The following is a 14,321-nucleotide window of genomic DNA, read 5'->3' on the forward strand; positions in this document are numbered from 1 at the left end:
AACTGAAACTGCTCTAGAACAATATACAGATTTCAATAAAGGTTTCTTCTTCTTTATAGGACCTGTCCAGAATAGTAAGTTAATCCGTAGGTTAACAAGAACCCTTGAAGCAGTAGTGAATGAGACTGCCTCTGCTCTAGGTAACTTAACCGAAGAGCAATCTGCTATGAGATTTGTCGTGCTCCAGAATCGTCTCGTTCTTGACGTCATACTGGCCGATAGAGGAGGAGCATGTAGAGTCATCGGATCTAGTTGCTGCATTTTCATTCCTAATAACGCGCCGTCTGTTTATTCAGCTATAACCAGACTTCATAAAATTGCCCATCAGTTACACCAGAATCCAGGCACCTGGACATGGTCCGGTTGGTTTTGGAGTATAATTTCTGCCTGGGGATGGAAAGTATTATCATTTCTAGGTATTGCAGCAGCGATCATATTCAGTTGCTGCCTCTGTATACAATGTGGCCCTGCGATTTGCGGCATTTGTGCTACCTCTTGTATTCCTAGTCCCAAGTCCCGTCCTAAATCCCGTTCCAAGACAATTCGAGACGAGCAAATGATACTGTATGAAATGATAGACGGTATCATGAATATTGATGTTTCCTGATGGAAACGTAGTGACAAGGAGGGAATGTGGAAAAGTAAATTTTGCCATGTTCTGTGTCCCTACGTGTTCCCCATCCTATGTTGTATGTGCATGATTAATATGCATATGTATTCCCCATGATCGATTTAAGACGCAATTACAGTTGTGTCCATCTCTAGTATGCCAGTTTCCAGTTCTCGTGAAAGCTACGAGTATTGAGCCTAGGTAAAGTTACGTTGCCACGTTTCTCAGTGTGCACGTTATTTCATTGTAAAGTCCCCGTTTCTAGGACTCAAAAGGGCCCGGACTCAGATTCAGCTCCTGTCTCCTGAACCCTCGCTGAGGAGCGATACAGCCCCCACCTGTATCCCTGACCCTTCACTTACTTCCTGCCTCACAGTGCCCGGCTCGGCCTGGCTCTGCCTGCCAGTCTGCCAAGAGTATGTTATGATTCCAGTTATCAGTCCAGCTCTCCTTCTCTGCATTCCTAAGTTACTGAATCGCATCAATAGTTTCAGTCATCGTCTAGCCTTTACGTCTCCATGTAAGAGAAATACTGTATTAATGGTCATTTAATATTCCTCAACACGCACTACATGTAGAATAACGCATGCACCAGTCTTAGAGTCTGTTAGCCTTTACCCTGATAACTTTTGGATTCTATCAACATGTTCTCTAAACATCAGATACTAGATAGTGTTTAGGTACATGTCGCTCTGACACTCCAGACTTCAGTCTCTTCTTCTAGTGCAGAAGTCATAGCCCCCAGCTTCTCCTAGTAACACGTCATTGTCAGTTTGCCCGCACCACTAGGTTAGAGGTCCCGGCTCCTTAGGTAGCCCCCTCCATGTTTCCGCCCCGTTTATGACATATTCTGTTACGTTTACATCACATGTCTATGTTCACGCCTCTTGTTACACCTACTTTCACCCTTATCTTTCGCGACTGTTACAAGCCCCACCCACTGTTACGCCTACTGTATGTACTGTAATGCAATTGTTTTAACTATATATATACTTATGTACTGTTATTAAAAGCTAGCGCGCTCATTCCAGATCCTGCCCGACAGCTGTCGGGGCCCCCCTGTTGGCTAGCCATCCCAGATCTTGCCTGTGCAGGTTGTCCTGTTCCTGTCCTTTATGCTGTATTAAACCTGCAAACTCCGACTACCTCGAATCTTGACTCTTATTTATTGAGCTATCTGTTATTGTTATATCCAGTCAAAAATAGAGGTATTATTTATTTATTTACCACAACGCCATGTGGTCAGAAGCCTACAAAAGGAATTGCACTTTGGAATACAGGGTCTCACTTGCTCAAGAGCCTTGCACAAGTGACTTTCCTCCCGCTGTGGAAAGCAGCTATAAAGGGAACTTGCGAAAATGATATTTGGAGCTATACTGCGTGATGCTAGGCAAACTGTGAGTCAGAAAGCAACTTCATTTTGAGAAGCCCGCGACCTACGGGAAGGAACAATTTTCAAGGGCAGAAGAAGGACTTTTCCCTGACCGGGAAACAAACCCGGGCCGCGGCGGTGAGAGCGCCAAATCCTAACCACTAGACCACCAGGGAGCCCAGTGCCATGCAGCAAAAGTTCATACACTGCTTTCCGAATGACAAAGCTCATGGGGGCTGAAAGCTTATTTTTCTCTGCAGCACATATGAATCAGAACTTGAAAAAATCCTCATAATGCCACCCGACTGTCTGTCACTTCCAAGCACAGGCCATCCTCTCCCCCTTGCTACTGAACCAATGAATTCCTGTACAATCGGGATCCACGGGAAAACACAAGAGGGACACCTAGTGGCTGCTGATGGCGCACAGACAGCTGGAACACTTTCTCAACCCTGTCTCGTTATTCAGCTTGCTGGAAGAATACATTGCGCTTAAGCGATTCAAGAGTGCAAGGGAGAAGAGTGCTCCTAAGTAGATGTATGCATCACAGCAGGGGTTTCCAGCAAATTACCTTTCTGGTGAGCTGGTACTGCCATTTACACACACATAGAGCACCAGACTGGGTGGAGGAGTGCGTGCGCATAAAGGTGGCTGAGGGCAATGGGAGCAAAACAACCTGGGGCACAGGGGACCTAGTCCATTTCCTCCTCTTTCGTCTATGGGTAGGGGTACCTTTTTAAGGACCTTCGTTTAAAAAAAGCTACTGGGACAAAACACTCAAATCTATGCTTTAGAGGTATCTTCCCTGACCAGGAATTGAACCTGGGCCGAGGCGGTGAAAGCGCCGAATCCTAGCCACTAGACCACCAGGGAGGAGATGCGCTTGTGTGCTTGCCTTGCTCACCCCCTTATTGTGACTAAGCTAACTCCAATATAAAAATTGCCCGTAAAGTCCGAGTGGGAGAAAGTTAGGTGTCACACAGTGTGTTTGTCATAAGCAATTACCTTTAGCCTCCTGCAAAAGCCTTTAAACTCCGCAAACAGCTTTTGCTGGACAGCCGGTGCTGCAGCAGCCAGCAGAAAAAGGGAGTTGAGTAAAGCTGGGCCTTGGGTCTCACCAGGGTGGCCGAGTGGTTAAGGCGTTGGACTTAAGATCCAATGGACGTTTGTCCGCATGGGTTTGAGCCCCATTCCTGGTATGGGTTTTCAGCTGCTTTGTAATAAAGTGCAGATGCTTTTGAAAAGCATTTTCCTGCGCCCTTCCACTGCCCCTCTCCAACAGTCCCCATTCAAGTCTCAGCTGTGGGGTCTGCTGCTACTCTGCTACCAGCATGGATGCTTCCCAAAGCAATACAGTGCCATCTACGCAGATCCCCTGCTTAGAGAAATTCACCTCCTATATCTTTTCCCACTGAAGGGAGCAGGAGGAAGTACTTGCTTCCTGGGGAACATGGGTCTGCCCCTGGAATTTTTTAAACCGGCTCTTGCAGATTTCTCCCCTTTTTTGATTTCACCTACAAGCTCTCCCTTGCCAGAGGAGCAGGATCTGCTAATGCAGGCCCGGCTGGCTCAAACGTGCAAAGGCTTTTCCCCAAACCTCTGGGGGAAAATTGAGGAGAGTTCCCTGCCCCCGCCTCCTCTCGCCTTCCGAACGGGCAATTCCCTGACGGGTCCCCCCACAACCCGTCCTGCCCACAGCCACACCCCTGTATATGAGGGTGACCCATGTGCCTCACCCTCCATGTTCGAACGGAAGGCATCGTCTGTCCTGAGGGGTGTACCAGACAGGCATCTCTCCAGCCAGGCAGACCCCTGCAGCACCCGTTAAGCTCCAAAGCTTATACATTCCCAAGATGCCACAGGTCAGTATGCAAATCAGACAGCCCTGGCCACACCCTCCCTGTGGCCGGCCTCTGCTGCTTTCCGTACGTGCAGCTCAGTTTTTTCTTACCCAGATCCAGACTTCCATTTTAGCAAAAAGGTGGGTAGCAATGGGTCCAGGATGCCATTTGGAAACAAAGCCTGCAGGCCTGTCAAAGGAGACTTCCTGCCGCACGTCATGTGGTCAGAAGCCTACAAAAGGAATTGCACTTTGGAATACAGGGTCTCACTTGCTCAAGAGCCTTGCACAAGTGACTTTCCTCCCGCTGTGGAAAGCAGCTATAAAGGGACCTTGCGAAAATGATATTTGGAGCTATACTGCGTGATGCTAGGCAAACTGTGAGTCAGAAAGCAACTTCATTTTGAGAAGCCCGCGACATACGGGAAGGAAATGTTTTCAAGGGCAGAAGAAGGACTTTTCCCTGACCGGGAATCGAACCATGGCCGCGGCAGTGAGAGCGCCGAATCCTAACCACTAGACCACCAGGGAGCCCAGTGCCATACAGCAAAAGTTCATACACTGCTTTCCGAATGACAAAGCTCATGGGGGCTGAAAGCTTATTTTTCTCTACAGCACATATGAATCAGAACTTGAAAAAGTCCTCATAATGCCACCCGACTGTCTGTCACTTCTAAGCACAGGCCATCCTCTCCCCCTTGCTACTGAACCAATGAATTCCTGTATAATCGGGATCCACGGGAAAACACAAGAGGGACACCAAGTGGCTGCTGATGGTGCACAGACAGCTGGAACACTTTCTCAACCCTGTATCGTTATTCAGCTTGCTGGAAGAATACATTGCGCTTAAGCGATTCAAGAGTGCAAGGGAGAAAAGCAATTACCTTTAGCCTCCTGCAAAAGCCTTTTACCTCCGCAAACAGCTCTTGCTGGACAGCTGGTGTTGCAGCAGCCAGCAGAAAAAGGGAGTTGAGTAAAGCTGGGCCTTGGGTCTCACCAGGGTGGCCGAGTGGTTAAGGCGATGAACTTAAGATCCAATTGACGTTTGTCCGCATGGGTTCGAGCCCCATTCCTGGTATGGGTTTTCAGCTACTTTGTAGGAAAGTGCAGATGCTTTTGAAAAGCATTTTCCTGCGCCCTTCCACTGCCCCTCTCCAACAGTCCCCATTCAAGTCTCAGCTGTGGGGTCTGCTGCTACTCTGCTACCAGCATGGATGCTTCCCAAAGCAATGCAGTGCCATCTACGCAGATCCCCTGCTTAGAGAAATACACTTCCTATATCTTTTCCCACTGAAGGGAGCAGGAGGAAGTACTTGCTTCCTGGGGAACATGGGTCTGCCCCTGGAATTTTTTAACCCGGCTCTTGCAGATTACTCCCCTGTTTTGATTTCACCTACAAGCTCTCCCTTGCCAGAGGAGCAGGATCTACTGATGCAGGCCCGGCTGGCTCAAACGTGCAAAGGCTTTTCCCCAAACCTCTGAGGGAAAATTGAGGAGAATTCCCTGCCCCCGCCTCCTCTCACCTTCCGAACGGGCAATGCCCTGACGGGTCCCCCCACAACCCGTCCTGCCCACAGCCACACCCCTGTATATGAGGGTGACCCATGTGCCTCACCCTCCATGTTCGAACGGAAGGCACCGTCTGTCCTGAGGGGTGTACCAGACAGGCATCTCTCCAGCCAGGCAGACCCCTGCAGCACCCATTAAGCTCCAAAGCCTATACATTCCCAGGGTGCCACAGGTCAGTATGCAAATCAGACAGCCCTGGCCACACCCTCCCTGTGGCTGGCTTCTGCTGCTTTCCGTACGTGCAGCTCAGTTTTTTCTTACCCAGATCCAGACTTCCATTTTAGCAAAAAGGTGGGTTGCAATGGGTCCAGGATGCCATTTGGAAACAAAGCCTGCAGGCCTGTCAAAGGAGACTTCCTGCAGCACGCCATGTGGTCAGAAGACTACAAAAGGAATTGCACTTTGGAATACAGGGTTTCACTTGCTCAAGAGCCTTGCACAAGTGACTTTCCTCCCGCTGTGGAAAGCAGCTATAAAGGGACCATGCGAAAATGATATTTGGAGCTATACTGCGTGATGCTAGGCAAACTGTGAGTCAGAGAGCAACTTCATTTTGAGAAGCCCGCGACCTACGGGAAGGAAAAGTTTTCAAGGGCAGAAGAAGGACTTTTCCCTGACCGGGAATCGAACCTGGGCCGCGGCGGTGAGAGCGCCGAATCCTAACCACTAGACCACCAGGGAGCCCAGTGCCATGCCGCAAAAGTTCATACACTGCTTTCCCAATGACAAAGCTCATGGGGGCTGAAAGCTTATTTTTCTCTACAGCACATATGAATCAGAACTTGAAAAAATCCTCATAATGCCACCCGACTGTCTGTCACTTCCAAGCACAGGCCATCCTCGCCCCCTTGCTACTGAACCCATGAATTCCTGTACAATCGGGATCCACGGGAAAACACAAGAGGGATACCTAGGGGCAGATTTATGTTAACTGGCGCATCCCCAGGGATGCGCCAGTTAATGTGCGCCACAGTCCGCCACAGCTCCGCCACCCATGGTGCGCCGCATTTATAATGCTGCGCACCATGGGGCAAAAACGGCACAGATGCGTGACGCATCTGTGCCGTTAAGGCGGCGCATTGCTGGAGTTGCGTCGTAAGCGCGACGCAGCTCCAGCAAGGCTCGGGGGTGCCCTATCTGACCAATGCTGCATCAAGACCTACGCCTGCTTCAAGCAGGCGCAGGCTTTTGACGCAGCATTGGCCTGAAAGTGACTGAGTGAAATCTTATAGATTTCACTCAGCCACTTTTGCGAGGCGCACCTGTCCCAGAACGCCCACCCTGCGCCGGAACGCCCAAAAGCAGCGCAGGGCTTTACAAGGTGACGCATCTGCCTAGATGCGTCACGTTGTAAATCGTTCGTAGGGATGTGCCACGTTTACGCCGCCTTGCGTGACGCAACAGCGGCGTAAACGTGGTGCAAGGGCCTCATAAATCTGCCCCCTAGTGGCTGCTGATGGCGCACAGACAGCTGGAACACTTTCTCAACCCTGTCTCGTTATTCAGCTTGCTGGAAGAATACATTGCGCTCAAGCGATTCAAGAGTGCAAGGGAGAAGAGTGCTCCAAAGTAAATGTATTTACAAAAAGGGGGTGGTGATGGACAGAGTATCTGAGTTAATCAGAACACTCCTACCCAGTCAACAGATCAGGGCTTGATCCATCACCGTTTTTTTAGCTCGCTGCACCATCCCAGTTCAGAACCTGGCTATATGCAAATTAGTCTGTCCCTGGCCCAGTGCATCATGGGAACAGGGCAGACCAAACTACCAAGCCAATTCTTCACTGGAAAGGAAACAAGCTTCCGGGGACCGGTTTCTGGCATTACAGCCGTCTTCGGCCCGGCTTGCTTGAATCCTGATGGTGCAATGAGCAAGGGACTCATGTCTGAGCATACCCTTCCACACTCATGGTGGCCAAAATATTTACAAAAAGGGGGTGGTGATGGACAGAGTATCTGAGTTAATCAGAACACTCCTACCCAGTCAACAGATCAGGGCTTGATCCATCACCGTTTTTTTAGCTCACTGCACCATCCCAGTTCAGAACCTGGCTATATGCAAATTAGTCTGTCCCTGGCCCAGTGCATCATGGGAACAGGGCAGACCAAACTACCAAGCCAATTCTTCACTGGAAAGGAAACAAGCTTCCGGGGACCGGTTTCTGGCATTACAGCCGTCTTCGGCCCGGCTTGCTTGAATCCTGATGGTGCAATGAGCAAGGGACTCATGTCTGAGCATACCCTTCCACACTCATGGTGGCCAAAATATTTACAAAAAGGGGGTGGTGATGGACAGAGTATCTGAGTTAATCAGAACACTCCTACCCAGTCAACAGATCAGGGCTTGATCCATCACCGTTTTTTTAGCTCACTGCACCATCCCAGTTCAGAACCTGGCTATATGCAAATTAGTCTGTCCCTGGCCCAGTGCATCATGGGAACAGGGCAGACCAAACTACCAAGCCAATTCTTCACTGGAAAGGAAACAAGCTTCCGGGGACCGGTTTCTGGCATTACAGCCGTCTTCGGCCCGGCTTGCTTGAATCCTGATGGTGCAATGAGCAAGGGACTCATGTCTGAGCATACCCTTCCACACTCATGGTGGCCAAAATATTTACAAAAAGGGGGTGGTGATGGACAGAGTATCTGAGTTAATCAGAACACTCCTACCCAGTCAACAGATCAGGGCTTGATCCATCACCGTTTTTTTAGCTCACTGCACCATCCCAGTTCAGAACCTGGCTATATGCAAATTAGTCTGTCCCTGGCCCAGTGCATCATGGGAACAGGGCAGACCAAACTACCGAGCCAATTCTTCACTGGAAAGGAAACAAGCTTCCGGGGACCGGTTTCTGGCATTACAGCCGTCTTCGGCCCGGCTTGCTTGAATCCTGATGGTGCAATGAGCAAGGGACTCATGTCTGAGCATACCCTTCCACACTCATGGTGGCCAAAATATTTACAAAAAGGGGGTGGTGATGGACAGAGTATCTGAGTTAATCAGAACACTCCTACCCAGTCAACAGATCAGGGCTTGATCCATCACCGTTTTTTTAGCTCACTGCACCATCCCAGTTCAGAACCTGGCTATATGCAAATTAGTCTGTCCCTGGCCCAGTGCATCATGGGAACAGGGCAGACCAAACTACCAAGCCAATTCTTCACTGGAAAGGAAACAAGCTTCCGGGGACCGGTTTCTGGCATTACAGCCGTCTTCGGCCCGGCTTGCTTGAATCCTGATGGTGCAATGAGCAAGGGACTCATGTCTGAGCATACCCTTCCACACTCATGGTGGCCAAAATATTTACAAAAAGGGGGTGGTGATGGACAGAGTATCTGAGTTAATCAGAACACTCCTACCTAGTCAACAGATCAGGGCTTGATCCATCACCGTTTTTTTAGCTCACTGCACCATCCCAGTTCAGAACCTGGCTATATGCAAATTAGTCTGTCCCTGGCCCAGTGCATCATGGGAACAGGGCAGACCAAACTACCAAGCCAATTCTTCACTGGAAAGGAAACAAGCTTCCGGGGACCGGTTTCTGGCATTACAGCCGTCTTCGGCCCGGCTTGCTTGAATCCTGATGGTGCAATGAGAAAGGGACTCATGTCTGAGCATACCCTTCCACACTCATGGTGGCCAAAATATTTACAAAAAGGGGGTGGAGACTCTGTCCATCACCACCCCTTGTTGTAAGTAATTTTGTCCACCCTAAGCGTGGAAGGGTATACTCAGATGTGAGTCCCTTGCTCATTGCACCATCAGGATTCAAGCAAGCCGGGCCGAAGACAGCTGAAATGCCAGAAACCGGTCCCCGGAAGCTTGTTTCCTTCCCAGTGTAAGAATTGGCTTTTGTAGTCTGGTCTGCCCTGTTCCCATGATGCACTGGGCCAGGGACAGACTAATTTGCATACAGCCAGGTTCTGAAACTGGGATGGTGCAATGAGCTAAAAAACGGTGTTGGATCTAGCCCTGATCTCTTGACTGGGTGAGAGTATTCTGCTTAATTCAGAGACTCTGTCCATCACCACCCCTTGTTGTAAGTAATTTTGTCCACCCTAAGCGTGGAAGGGTATACTCAGATGTGAGTCCCTTGCTCATTGCACCATCAGGATTCAAGCAAGCCGGGCCGAAGACAGCTGAAATGCCAGAAACCGGTCCCCGGAAGCTTATTTCCTTCCCAGTGTAAGAATTGGCTTTTGTAGTCTGGTCTGCCCTGTTCCCATGATGCACTGGGCCAGGGACAGACTAATTTGCATACAGCCAGGTTCTGAAACTGGGATGGTGCAATGAGCTAAAAAACGGTGTTGGATCTAGCCCTGATCTCTTGACTGGGTGAGAGTATTCTGCTTAATTCAGAGACTCTGTCCATCACCACCCCTTGTTGTAAGTAATTTTGTCCACCCTAAGCGTGGAAGGGTATACTCAGATGTGAGTCCCTTGCTCATTGCACCATCAGGATTCAAGCAAGCCGGGCCGAAGACAGCTGAAATGCCAGAAACCGGTCCCCGGAAGCTTGTTTCCTTCCCAGTGTAAGAATTGGCTTTTGTAGTCTGGTCTGCCCTGTTCCCATGATGCACTGGGCCAGGGACAGACTAATTTGCATACAGCCAGGTTCTGAAACTGGGATGGTGCAATGAGCTAAAAAACGGTGTTGGATCTAGCCCTGATCTCTTGACTGGGTGAGAGTATTCTGCTTAATTCAGAGACTCTGTCCATCACCACCCCTAGTTGTAAGTAATTTTGTCCACCCTAAGCGTGGAAGGGTATACTCAGATGTGAGTCCCTTGCTCATTGCACCATCAGGATTCAAGCAAGCCGGGCCGAAGACAGCTGAAATGCCAGAAACCGTTCCCCGGAAGCTTGTTTCCTTCCCAGTGTAAGAATTGGCTTTTGTAGTCAGGTCTGCCCTGTTCCCATGATGCACTGGGCCAGGGACAGACTAATTTGCATACAGCCAGGTTCTGAAACTGGGATGGTGCAATGAGCTAAAAAACGGTGTTGGATCTAGCCCTGATCTCTTGACTGGGTGAGAGTATTCTGCTTAATTCAGAGACTCTGTCCATCACCACCCCTTGTTGTAAGTAATTTTGTCCACCCTAAGCGTGGAAGGGTATACTCAGATGTGAGTCCCTTGCTCATTGCACCATCAGGATTCAAGCAAGCCGGGCCGAAGACAGCTGAAATGCCAGAAACCGGTCCCCGGAAGCTTGTTTCCTTCCCAGTGTAAGAATTGGCTTTTGTAGTCTGGTCTGCCCTGTTCCCATGATGCACTGGGACAGGGACAGACTAATTTGCATACAGCCAGGTTCTGAAACTGGGATGGTGCAATGAGCTAAAAAACGGTGTTGGATCTAGCCCTGATCTCTTGACTGGGTGAGAGTATTCTGCTTAATTCAGAGACTCTGTCCATCACCACCCCTTGTTGTAAGTAATTTTGTCCACCCTAAGCGTGGAAGGGTATACTCAGATGTGAGTCCCTTGCTCATTGCACCATCAGGATTCAAGCAAGCCGGGCCGAAGACAGCTGAAATGCCAGAAACCGGTCCCCGGAAGCTTGTTTCGTTCCCAGTGTAAGAATTGGCTTTTGTAGTCTGGTCTGCCCTGTTCCCATGATGCACTGGGCCAGGGACAGACTAATTTGCATACAGCCAGGTTCTGAAACTGGGATGGTGCAATGAGCTAAAAAACGGTGTTGGATCTAGCCCTGATCTCTTGACTGGGTGAGAGTATTCTGCTTAATTCAGAGACTCTGTCCATCACCACCCCTTGTTGTAAGTAATTTTGTCCACCCTAAGCGTGGAAGGGTATACTCAGATGTGAGTCCCTTGCTCATTGCACCATCAGGATTCAAGCAAGCCGGGCCGAAGACAGCTGAAATGCCAGAAACCGGTCCCCGGAAGCTTGTTTCCTTCCCAGTGTAAGAATTGGCTTTTGTAGTCTGGTCTGCCCTGTTCCCATGATGCACTGGGCCAGGGACAGACTAATTTGCATACAGCCAGGTTCTGAAACTGGGATGGTGCAATGAGCTAAAAAACGGTGTTGGATCTAGCCCTGATCTCTTGACTGGGTGAGAGTATTCTGCTTAATTCAGAGACTCTGTCCATCACCACCCCTTGTTGTAAGTAATTTTGTCCACCCTAAGCGTGGAAGGGTATACTCAGATGTGAGTCCCTTGCTCATTGCACCATCAGGATTCAAGCAAGCCGGGCCGAAGACAGCTGAAATGCCAGAAACCGGTCCCCGGAAGCTTGTTTCCTTCCCAGTGTAAGAATTGGCTTTTGTAGTCTGGTCTGCCCTGTTCCCATGATGCACTGGGCCAGGGACAGACTAATTTGCATACAGCCAGGTTCTGAAACTGGGATGGTGCAATGAGCTAAAAAACGGTGTTGGATCTAGCCCTGATCTCTTGACTGGGTGAGAGTATTCTGCTTAATTCAGAGACTCTGTCCATCACCACCCCTTGTTGTAAGTAATTTTGTCCACCCTAAGCGTGGAAGGGTATACTCAGATGTGAGTCCCTTGCTCATTGCACCATCAGGATTCAAGCAAGCCGGGCCGAAGACAGCTGAAATGCCAGAAACCGGTCCCCGGAAGCTTGTTTCCTTCCCAGTGTAAGAATTGGCTTTTGTAGTCTGGTCTGCCCTGTTCCCATGATGCACTGGGCCAGGGACAGACTAATTTGCATACAGCCAGGTTCTGAAACTGGGATGGTGCAATGAGCTAAAAAACGGTGTTGGATCTAGCCCTGATCTCTTGACTGGGTGAGAGTATTCTGCTTAATTCAGAGACTCTGTCCATCACCACCCCTTGTTGTAAGTAATTTTGTCCACCCTAAGCGTGGAAGGGTATACTCAGATGTGAGTCCCTTGCTCATTGCACCATCAGGATTCAAGCAAGCCGGGCCGAAGACAGCTGAAATGCCAGAAACCGGTCCCCGGAAGCTTGTTTCCTTCCCAGTGTAAGAATTGGCTTTTGTAGTCTGGTCTGCCCTGTTCCCATGATGCACTGGGCCAGGGACAGACTAATTTGCATACAGCCAGGTTCTGAAACTGGGATGGTGCAATGAGCTAAAAAACGGTGTTGGATCTAGCCCTGATCTCTTGACTGGGTGAGAGTATTCTGCTTAATTCAGAGACTCTGTCCATCACCACCCCTTGTTGTAAGTAATTTTGTCCACCCTAAGCGTGGAAGGGTATACTCAGATGTGAGTCCCTTGCTCATTGCACCATCAGGATTCAAGCAAGCCGGGCCGAAGACAGCTGAAATGCCAGAAACCGGTCCCCGGAAGCTTGTTTCCTTCCCAGTGTAAGAATTGGCTTTTGTAGTCTGGTCTGCCCTGTTCCCATGATGCACTGGGCCAGGGACAGACTAATTTGCATACAGCCAGGTTCTGAAACTGGGATGGTGCAATGAGCTAAAAAACGGTGTTGGATCTAGCCCTGATCTCTTGACTGGGTGAGAGTATTCTGCTTAATTCAGAGACTCTGTCCATCACCACCCCTTGTTGTAAGTAATTTTGTCCACCCTAAGCGTGGAAGGGTATACTCAGATGTGAGTCCCTTGCTCATTGCACCATCAGGATTCAAGCAAGCCGGGCCGAAGACAGCTGAAATGCCAGAAACCGTTCCCCGGAAGCTTGTTTCCTTCCCAGTGTAAGAATTGGCTTTTGTAGTCTGGTCTGCCCTGTTCCCATGATGCACTGGGCCAGGGACAGACTAATTTGCATACAGCCAGGTTCTGAAACTGGGATGGTGCAATGAGCTAAAAAACGGTGTTGGATCTAGCCCTGATCTCTTGACTGGGTGAGAGTATTCTGCTTAATTCAGAGACTCTGTCCATCACCACCCCTTGTTGTAAGTAATTTTGTCCACCCTAAGCGTGGAAGGGTATACTCAGATGTGAGTCCCTTGCTCATTGCACCATCAGGATTCAAGCAAGCCGGGCCGAAGACAGCTGAAATGCCAGAAACCGGTCCCCGGAAGCTTGTTTCCTTCCCAGTGTAAGAATTGGCTTTTGTAGTCTGGTCTGCCCTGTTCCCATGATGCACTGGGCCAGGGACAGACTAATTTGCATACAGCCAGGTTCTGAAACTGGGATGGTGCAATGAGCTAAAAAACGGTGTTGGATCTAGCCCTGATCTCTTGACTGGGTGAGAGTATTCTGCTTAATTCAGAGACTCTGTCCATCACCACCCCTTGTTGTAAGTAATTTTGTCCACCCTAAGCGTGGAAGGGTATACTCAGATGTGAGTCCCTTGCTCATTGCACCATCAGGATTCAAGCAAGCCGGGCCGAAGACAGCTGAAATGCCAGAAACCGGTCCCCGGAAGCTTGTTTCCTTCCCAGTGTAAGAATTGGCTTTTGTAGTCTGGTCTGCCCTGTTCCCATGATGCACTGGGCCAGGGACAGACTAATTTGCATACAGCCAGGTTCTGAAACTGGGATGGTGCAATGAGCTAAAAAACGGTGTTGGATCTAGCCCTGATCTCTTGACTGGGTGAGAGTATTCTGCTTAATTCAGAGACTCTGTCCATCACCACCCCTTGTTGTAAGTAATTTTGTCCACCCTAAGCGTGGAAGGGTATACTCAGATGTGAGTCCCTTGCTCATTGCACCATCAGGATTCAAGCAAGCCGGGCCGAAGACAGCTGAAATGCCAGAAACCGGTCCCCGGAAGCTTGTTTCCTTCCCAGTGTAAGAATTGGCTTTTGTAGTCTGGTCTGCCCTGTTCCCATGATGCACTGGGCCAGGGACAGACTAATTTGCATACAGCCAGGTTCTGAAACTGGGATGGTGCAATGAGCTAAAAAACGGTGTTGGATCTAGCCCTGATCTCTTGACTGGGTGAGAGTATTCTGCTTAATTCAGAGACTCTGTCCATCACCACCCCTTGTTGTAAGTAATTTTGTCCACCCTAAGCGTGGAAG

General features: G+C 49.5%; 5 non-coding genes across 5 annotated transcripts; 2 read left to right on the forward strand and 3 right to left on the reverse strand.

Annotated features, from left to right (window-relative positions):
* Nucleotides 1-2,086: 2,086 nt before the first annotated feature.
* On the reverse strand, nucleotides 2,087-2,158 carry TRNAE-CUC (transfer RNA glutamic acid (anticodon CUC)). The gene has a single exon. It is a non-coding gene; the product is annotated as a tRNA-Glu (tRNA).
* A 625-nt stretch (nucleotides 2,159-2,783) lies between these two features.
* On the reverse strand, nucleotides 2,784-2,855 carry TRNAE-UUC (transfer RNA glutamic acid (anticodon UUC)). Its single transcript has one exon. It is a non-coding gene; the product is annotated as a tRNA-Glu (tRNA).
* A 243-nt stretch (nucleotides 2,856-3,098) lies between these two features.
* On the forward strand, nucleotides 3,099-3,181 carry TRNAL-UAA (transfer RNA leucine (anticodon UAA)). The gene has a single exon. It is a non-coding gene; the product is annotated as a tRNA-Leu (tRNA).
* Nucleotides 3,182-4,817: 1,636 nt separating this feature from the next.
* On the forward strand, nucleotides 4,818-4,900 carry TRNAL-UAA (transfer RNA leucine (anticodon UAA)). The gene has a single exon. It is a non-coding gene; the product is annotated as a tRNA-Leu (tRNA).
* Nucleotides 4,901-6,000: 1,100 nt separating this feature from the next.
* On the reverse strand, nucleotides 6,001-6,072 carry TRNAE-CUC (transfer RNA glutamic acid (anticodon CUC)). The gene has a single exon. It is a non-coding gene; the product is annotated as a tRNA-Glu (tRNA).
* Nucleotides 6,073-14,321: the final 8,249 nt, after the last annotated feature.

This window comes from Lissotriton helveticus, chromosome 4_1 (genome assembly GCF_964261635.1).
Source record: "Lissotriton helveticus chromosome 4_1, aLisHel1.1, whole genome shotgun sequence".
NCBI classification, from domain to species: domain Eukaryota; kingdom Metazoa; phylum Chordata; class Amphibia; order Caudata; family Salamandridae; genus Lissotriton; species Lissotriton helveticus.